We start from the raw sequence: 8,896 nt of genomic DNA, 5'->3' as shown, positions 1-8,896 counted from the left end.
CAGAGCCAGACCACTCTGCTGGTTGACTCCTTGGACCCCCGGGGAACAAATTAACAGTATCAAGCTCTTGGCTTCCCTGTAACCTTTCCCCATCCTGACTGACATTTGTATTTTTCTTTGCCTTGGGCCTGGGCGTATGGCGGCCTGTGAGAGGATGCATGGAGATGCTGCATATGTTAAACAACTGCATACATGTGTTGCTGTAGGGTTATGTCTGTGTGTGATGTGAGACTGTATAAATGTGTGTGTGTGTGTGTGTGTGTGTGTGTGTGTGTGTGTGTGTGTGTGTGTGTGTGTGTGTGTGAGAGAGAGAGAGAGACAGTCCAGCTGTTGTGAAACTGAGACTGTGCAGGAGGCAGTTACAGTGGAGGGGTTGCGACCTCAGAACATTGCACAGATTCACAACTCTGGCTGGGATGTTTCCAGAGACACACAAGAAACAATAGCCTCTGAAGAGAGTTGGTATGTTGTTCTCGAGTTGCAAAATCTTGTCATGGTCTTGTCACATTATCATTACACTTACAGTTAATACTGTGTATCTGGACTGTATGTTAGGGCATCTCTCGTTCACTTCTACTGCTGACAGTGAGACAATTAGAGAGACAGAAAAAGAGATGTTTACAGTCAGAGAGATTAAGATGACTCAAACAACATGGTGTCATAGATTATCTTAAGTTTCAAAATGTTATTTATGTTGTAAAACAACTGATGATCCTTTAGATAGAAATGTGCACCAAAGGGTTCTGGGCATTTTTGAGAAATAATAACACAACAATATAATACATGATAGTAATATAACTGACAGGGGCCTTTCTGCTACACTATAAATACTTTTACTTTGATACTTTCAGTACATTTTGCTGACTGTACTTCTATACATTTTTTATGTTTTGAATGCAGGACTTTTACTTGTTGTGGAGTATTTAGATATTGCTACTTTTACTTAAGTTAAAGACCTGAATACTTACTACTACTTAAGTAGTACTTAAAGGTGCACTATGAGTTCCTGCATAACATCACTTCTGTTCACGTTCCAAGTAAATACCAAACAAAACAGAGCAAGCTCGCCCCTCCCCCCATGTTTCCGTAACTGTCATGACTAACTGACTAACTGTCACTAACCCCCACAACCTCCCCCAACCATCTTGTCAGTGATTGGCTGGAACGTGGTTTGTTATATTTTGGTGCACAGTCTGTGCCCCTAGTGTTTGTTTGACGTTCATGACCCCTGTGTTGTCTCCCGAGACCAGGCTTTTTCACAGTGTATTCAGGGGGCAGGTAGCTAGTGGATCAAGGAGAGATGCCTACGATTTGAGACAAAAATGAAATCATGCTGAAACCATGCAGGAACTCATAGTGCACCTTTAATACTACTGGATGCACTTTTTGCCATTTTTGAAGACATCTAGCTCTTGTTCCTCTGGAGGTTGAATGCACTTAGTGTAAATAATCTGCCAAATTTATGTAATGAAAAAAGGCAATGGTTATGTTTAGTATAGCATGGTTTATATATATTTTATAGTAAGTTAAATACACAGTGGCCAAAGTAAAATGCAGTAAGTCTGCTTTGTTTGCTTCTTTTTCCATAATCTGTATTTCAATTGCTTGTATTTACATTGCTGTTAAACTATAAAAACAGTGGGGGAAAAACACCAGTTTTTAAATCTGAATCTCTCTCAAGACTGTGACTGGATGATAAAGCTGCACTGAAACAAGTGTAATTGAACTTCTGAGGAGTGAAGGGGACGCAGTGCATTTTAGTTCCCAGTTGAAGTGGTATGGGGAGAAGAGGGATGGAAATACGGTTGGGTATATGAACCTTACAGTGGAGCTGTCATGGTGCTAATGGAGGAAGTGGAGCAGAGGGTCAGGAGTCTTCAGCACCTGTGTGGAAGATTAATGACCACAGAGCCACGGGAGGGAAAGACAGACAGAAAAAGAGAGAAACTCTAAAACAGGCCTCGGCCTTCCTGACTAACTCAAAGGTCAGACCTGCTTGACCTTTGCTAGGGAGCTACGATATTAACTATGTCTGTGCACTACTGTCACTAGTGTTAAACAACTATATAGATTTAATTCACTTCAACAGAAATCAAAACTAGCCTGAGAACATGCTACAACATCACCTGGGATCATCATGCTGAATGATGTAAAGTCTATGATAGAGCCGTTAGATTCATATTCAGCACAAGCTGTTGTCCCTTTAGACCATAAAAGGTGCTCTCAGGCAGCGATGACAGTAGAGACCTTTATGATTACCTCAGTAGCATGTAGCGCCACAGAAAAGAGATATCATCATTATCTCGACACAAAGGCGGCCCTCACATTGTTAAAACAATTTGCTGCTTGCTAATGTAGGCTGTCAGAGCTGCGCACAGGTCTAGTTCCAAGAGTTAAGTTGTAGGGCTTTTTTTTTTCTTCCCCTCCCCGCCTGCCCGCCTGGGGAATCACGGCGGGGACGTGGCTCATTTCCTCATCAAACACAAGACGAGTGATTTGGAATATTTATGAGGCTCCCAATTTAAGTTAAACATTTAACAAAAAAGCATCCGATTAAAGTGAGACAGCAGAAAGGGTTAAAGTCCCTGTGGGCAGCCAAGGCTAAAAATTAAACATGGAATGCTGGAGATGAATTAAAGTAGCAGGTCTAACACAGATTTCAGCTCAGTGGCATTACTGTATAGAAGCAGCGGTGATATGGTATATGTTGAAACAAGCTTTTCATTGACTGTGACTGGAATTCTAATTAGATATGAAGAGATAATGCTTTGATAAAGTGACTGTGAGATCATTTTTGAATAATTTGCATACTAATGTGACAATTTCATATAAATGAGACATCACAGAAATGAAACAAAAGTACCTGAAAACAAAAATCTACATGTATTTATTTATTTTGCAATTCCTAAATCCCTCTGTGTGGAGGTAAAAATATAGATTACACCATGAGGCGAATGTCAGATGATCATTATGTGATATGGTTTAGTGGTAAGCTAGTTCTCAATCACTCTAATCAGAACATTATTGAATGGAAAACAAAAGTCCTGATACATGTAAGCACACATCTAATTGTTGCATATACAGATAAATTATGACTGTCTCCCCCAATAGTTCTGTCACAATAAATATATCAGAGCCATAGTAACACTGCTTAGGTCAGAGGGCATGTGTAACACAATGCTGCATTGACTTTATTGATAATCTATGGCTCCCTTTCATTATTTCCCTCCTCTCCTTTAGTCTTTGTAGAAGCAGATCAGTGAGCGGCCCAAGAAAGAGGGGTCAGCCAGTTCCCGGTCTGCTCAGTGACTCTCACTACTTCCTGTTTAATCACCAATCCTTGAGGGATATTCTGCCATCCATCTATCACACCAAGGAAAAGTTCAGGTGCTCTATATTGCTGAGAGATGAAGGACTTGGGTCAGGTGTGTATCTACAGTATGTGTCCGTACTCTGGTTGCATATGAGAGTGTGAATAAGCATTCTTATGTGTTACAGCTAGCCTGTCTCACACACACCTCACAGTGAAACTGATAGCAAGATAAGCTTCATTCATTTTGTTCTTGACTGACATGTTTGTATGATCAGCGTCACCTGTTTTTGTTTATTTATTGTTCCTATATTAATTAATTAATTAACTTTACTGCAAATTGTATGTACTTAACCCCCTGCAATGCTTCAACATACACCCCACAGTTTGATAACCACTGTATTACTGTAAACAATACAAACAATATCTGTTTTATCATTGTGAACATTTTATCTTGAATGCTTTCCTGGAGAGGAGGAATGCTGTCTGTTTATGTTTTCACTGGCAGCCCTGAGGGAAGTGACTCATGGCTCGACCACTGAGACACCGCCTCAGGCCATCATACGTTGCCCTCCACGGTTCCCCCGATGCAATCTGTGTGTGTGTGTGTGTGTGTGTGTGTGTGTGTGTGTGTGTGTGTGTGTGTGTGTGTGTGTGTGTGTGTGTGTGCATGTTTATGTGTGTATTCAAGTTTTTTTTTAATGTATCTATCTATACAGATAACATTTTTTACGAGCTTATTGTTGCATTAATTAACCCGAGCAATCACACAAAAAAGGGAGGATTTAATTAGGTATTTACTGCAGGTCTTCTGTATTGTATTGTAAGGTGATTATATTTTAAGTTTCTGTCTTTAATTTCGTATTTGGAAAAAGTGCCTGAATTCAAAGATGGTGTGTCTTTGGAGAGAATCTGAGAGTGTTCACTATAGATTTTCATAACAAAACAAAAAGGCCTTCTTTAGCTCTGTAGCTGCTGGTAAATGGCAATAATTTAGAGTCAGTTAGCACCTGTTAGTGCCAAGCATTAAGAGAATTTATCATGGTGTCTGATTTATTATAATGTCCCCTTGGTTGATGCAAATGGTTTTCCACTATTATCTTGTAGCCTGGAATGAAGGTCTTCCAAAGGCAGCCCCCCTATTGTGGCGGTGTGATCTCATTTTCTCAGCGGTGAAGCGAACCGCTAGCCTCCCTCTGATCCACCTGGCAGGAGGGGAGTTTGGACTGAGACAAGCTGGCCAGCCCACTGACCTCTGGGTAAAATCTCTAGCTGCGTTGGGCAGGCAGCCGGTGTGGTCCAACGATGGGGCACGAATGACTGAAGCAATAGGGCTATGATTAGCTGACACGGCGGCTAGGTTTTGCAAGCTGTCCTATTCTTGGGCATGGGTGACAAAGGGGCACAGCAGCTAAAATGGGAATGAATGTATTGATCCTGCTGCCGTTATGAGAATGACACGCACAAGCTATTTTTACATGATGGGGAACACATTGCTGGCGAAGGCAATCTGTCGGTGACGTAGGTAAGCTCTTGAAAGAAAGATGGACCCATTGGGTGGAAGAAAGATGCAGGCTTAACTTAAGGGACTAGTTTGCCATTTGGGGAAATACACTTATTTGTTTTCTTGTCAAGAGTTAAAGGGGCAAAGATCAATACCACTCTCATGTCTGTACAGTAAACATATAGCGAGAGCCAGCAGCTGTTTAGCTTAGCTGAACATAAAGACTGAAAACAGCTAGCCTGCTCTGTACAAAGCTACCAAAATCCATACCAGCACCTCTGAAGCTCACCAATTAACACATTATATCTCTTTGTTGTTTCCGTTAAAAACGTGTAAAAAAAAAAAAAGTTGTGGTTGTATGGGGGTGTGCTGTACTATTTTTTGGCCTGGCGCAGTAATATCCTCTAGTCTTCGCTAGTTACCTGACAACCTCAGCTTTCACAGCCAAGAAATAGTCTGGCAGATAAACTCCACAATGTGTCATATCTCTAGAGGTGTTGGTAGCTAGATTTTGTTATCTTTGGATAGAGCTAGGTTAGCTGTTTCCCCCAGTCTTTGTGCTAAGCTAAACTAGCCGGCTGCTGGCGGTAGCTTTATATTTACAGTACAGACATGAGACTGGTGATATCTTCTCATCTAATTTACGGCAAAAAAGCAAATAAGCGTATTTCCCAAAAATGTCCAAAATGTGCTCACACTGCTAAACAATGCAAAGCTTGAATTGTTTTTTGGGAGATCACCATTCAGTATGAGCACATAACAATTAATCAATGTAATTATTTAATAATTTTACAGCAGCAGTATATGAATGACGCTAGATGGGTGATGGCACCCTGTCACAGTGCAACAAAGCTGTCCTCTGCCATCTCCCCTCTCTCCTCGCTGCCCTTTAGTGCCCATGGGAAGTGAGCTGGTCCTATTGAAATGCTGCAGCCTGCAAACAGCAAGAGTTCAGAGCAGGCTTATTCTCACTCACGCCACTCACTGAACTCCTCCACTCTTTTTGCATAAAGTAATTGCTGTCAGGGAGTGTGCACTGCAGAGAGTTGCTTGGGCTCCACAAGCACAGAGGGTGAGATTAGGGAATAAAAGAGCTAAGTCAGTGCTACTTAGGCACTCCCAGATCCTGCGTCTGTCATTGTGCTGCTATGGATGAGGGCTGACAGTGATGAATATTGGCCAAAAGTTGGTATTCCACATGATGATTTTCCCTAATGAGAATTGATGAATGCGGGAGGGAGGGACTCAGGATTGTGTGATGAGAGGAGGGACCACTCATTAGAAGCCAGTCATGCTAAGTTGAGCCGCTTTAAGGTGGGCAGGACTGCTGGGCTGAGCTATGCCACTCCAGCAGTTCTTCAAAAAAACGTCAGCTGATATCATTGATCAATACTGCCTCACACAGAAGAGTGTCAAATGAGATATATCCAAAGGAGGAACTAAATCAATAAGTAAACTCCTCCCTGTGCACAAATAGCATTTAGCAATACTGTCCACATAGCAGAGCATTTATTAGTTGTGTGTCAGCTTCCACATATCTTATCAGAGATCTATAGCAATCTCTAAAATCCATATGTATAAAGTTGTTGTAAACACCTGGTTGTGGGACAGTCACAGGCCTCTGCTGTCCCAGCTGCAGCCACATCAGCCTGGGAAGGGGAGCAGGGCCGCTGGTCTAGCAGATGGCAGTGTGGGCTTTGAAAAGCCATGGCCCTGAACGAGCCTCAGGCAGCCCCAGAGGCCAGCACTCAGCCAAAGCTCCACATGTGGAAAGCCAGGAAGGACATTAGGTGGATAATAGTTAATAGTGAACCAGGTCATTTACTATCATGTGCGTACTTTATGGAGCACAACCCTTCTGCACACACTAGTGTGTGTAGAAGGGGCCAGGGCTAAGAGGTGTAACTTTTTTAGATAAAAGTTAAATGATCACGCAGGGCCATTTGCATGCCGTCACATTCTTGGATAAACATTGTGCAATAACTTCAGGTAATTTAATAGCTTGTTGTTGGGTTAATGAGAAAGCATATTAGTGGACATGGTCTTTCAGTCATATGACTCATTTCAACATTTTCCACCCTAGATGTTATTGCACCTCTCCTTTACAGGGCCCAGGGCCATCTGATGTGTCACTCCACTATGGTTAAGTACAGATGAAGAGATAGCCTCTTTAATATCCAGGAGCTCATTTCAGAGTGGCTGGCAGGTCACAGCATGATGACAGCTAAACAAGCCAGTCTACAGGATGGAACATAAGCCTCACAGAGCATGTGGCCTGCACTCTCCTGCGTGTACAGAGGATACCAAACACTCAAGATGGATTGTTTTTACATACAGTTAGTGGAGAAGGCATACATACATTTGTAATTTGCTTTGGTAAACATGTCTGAATGAAGATGCATCCAATTGCTAAAAATGCAGTTTTTGAAGTGCAACTGGCCTCCACCAGCCAGAACATTTTGAGTTTCTCTGTGTATAACTTCACTGTTCACTGTTTCTCCTCCTTAGCCCCAGTGACAGACTTTGTCATTGGCAGATGCAGAGCGGGATAATAGGACACATAATAGGATTGCCTTGTTTTCATTGTATTTTCTCTCAAAAGTGAATTAGGCTATCTCTTCTCGTCACAAAGTGAAATAATGTATCCAATAGGTGCATTCAAAACCATTTAACCACTTTGTGCTGTATTTATAATTGGATTTTAACTGCAGGTTCCTTCAAACATCTAGCCGTCACCATCTCCAATATTGGATTTTTCAAATACTTCTATTCATGAAGCCCTCTTTATTCCCTTCCTGTTGAAATGACATGATTTTTAATCAGCCAATGCACAAAATGTCTGACTGCACTGGAGTCATTAAACCTGCCTCTACACAGAGACGTGCACACATCCCACTGACTGCATTGCCTATTAGAGAGATGGAAGATTATGGCCTAAATGAAGCCATTAGTTACGCAAACCTAATGATCATCTTATTTGTATGTATAAATCTGATCCATTTCCCTTGCTCAAGTCAAATATTGCTTCCCTCAAATGATTTGGGAGGAATTGAGTAAAAACAACAACAGCAGCGTCAACAACGAAAACAACATCAGGAGCCATAATGAAAGGAGTGGAGGCAAAGGCACTCAGGCGATTGCATCCATTACCCCTCTCGTCTATATGTACCCCTTCATAGGGATTACCCCTGGTTCCAGAGAGGTTGATTATTAGACGTTCGCAAAGGTTTCGTTTGAATCGCCCCAGTTAAACGAGAAATTGCAGGCTGAGGAGAGAGGCTAATAACAGTTATTAACCCCGTGCGGGCGGCAGTGTAAAAGAGCGCCACAATAACGAGGTGCACCACCAAGGTTTGAAGCGCAGCGCAGCTAGCACACCCTGAGGAGAAGCTAACTTATTAAAATAATGAATTAGCCGACCAGATTACTGCAGCCTGCGGCAAAGGCAATTATCCCCCTCCAAATCCCTGGACAGGGCTCCCTAGCGCCACCATAAAACAAGTGCTCAGAAAGCAGGAGCCCTCCGCTCCACACAAATGAATAGGCTGTTAATTAGGATCTCTCCCGCTGCGGGTAGCCTTATCCCACTGCCATAACAGAAACCACTTCCCCACGACAGGGAGAGGAGGAGGGGAAAAAATAATGGGATGATACTGAGTGAGTGTGATTACAAAAAGATAGTGAAATATGTAAAGAGTGAGTAAAGCGTTTCAGTAGCATGAAAGAACGCATGGAATGACAACGCAAGAGCTATTTTGACTGATAGACAGCAGGAATCGTTGGTGGCCCGAACTGAAAGCGGTGTGTGAGGCCTCTTTGGAAACAGCATTTAATCCCAGCGCTGCGTTCTCTGCTAAACGTTTGATGGCTTTATTGTACAAGGTCAGGTCCAGTGAGCCAGTTTGGCCTGAGAATCAGTGCCTTCCTTCGGTAACTAAATCCCTACATTAGATATGTTTTAAACAACAGGAATTCTCAGACCAAATCCAATCTAATTAGCTGCCTTGAAATCCCAAACATTTTCAAAATTCATGAAAATCACCTACAACAGCTAGGATTCCCTTAAAGTAAAAGTTAAAGTT

This window comes from Perca flavescens, chromosome 20, assembly GCF_004354835.1.
Source record: "Perca flavescens isolate YP-PL-M2 chromosome 20, PFLA_1.0, whole genome shotgun sequence".
Lineage (NCBI taxonomy): Eukaryota > Metazoa > Chordata > Actinopteri > Perciformes > Percidae > Perca > Perca flavescens.
The sequence above is the reverse complement of the archived record's forward strand: the minus strand, read 5'-3'. Positions refer to the sequence as shown.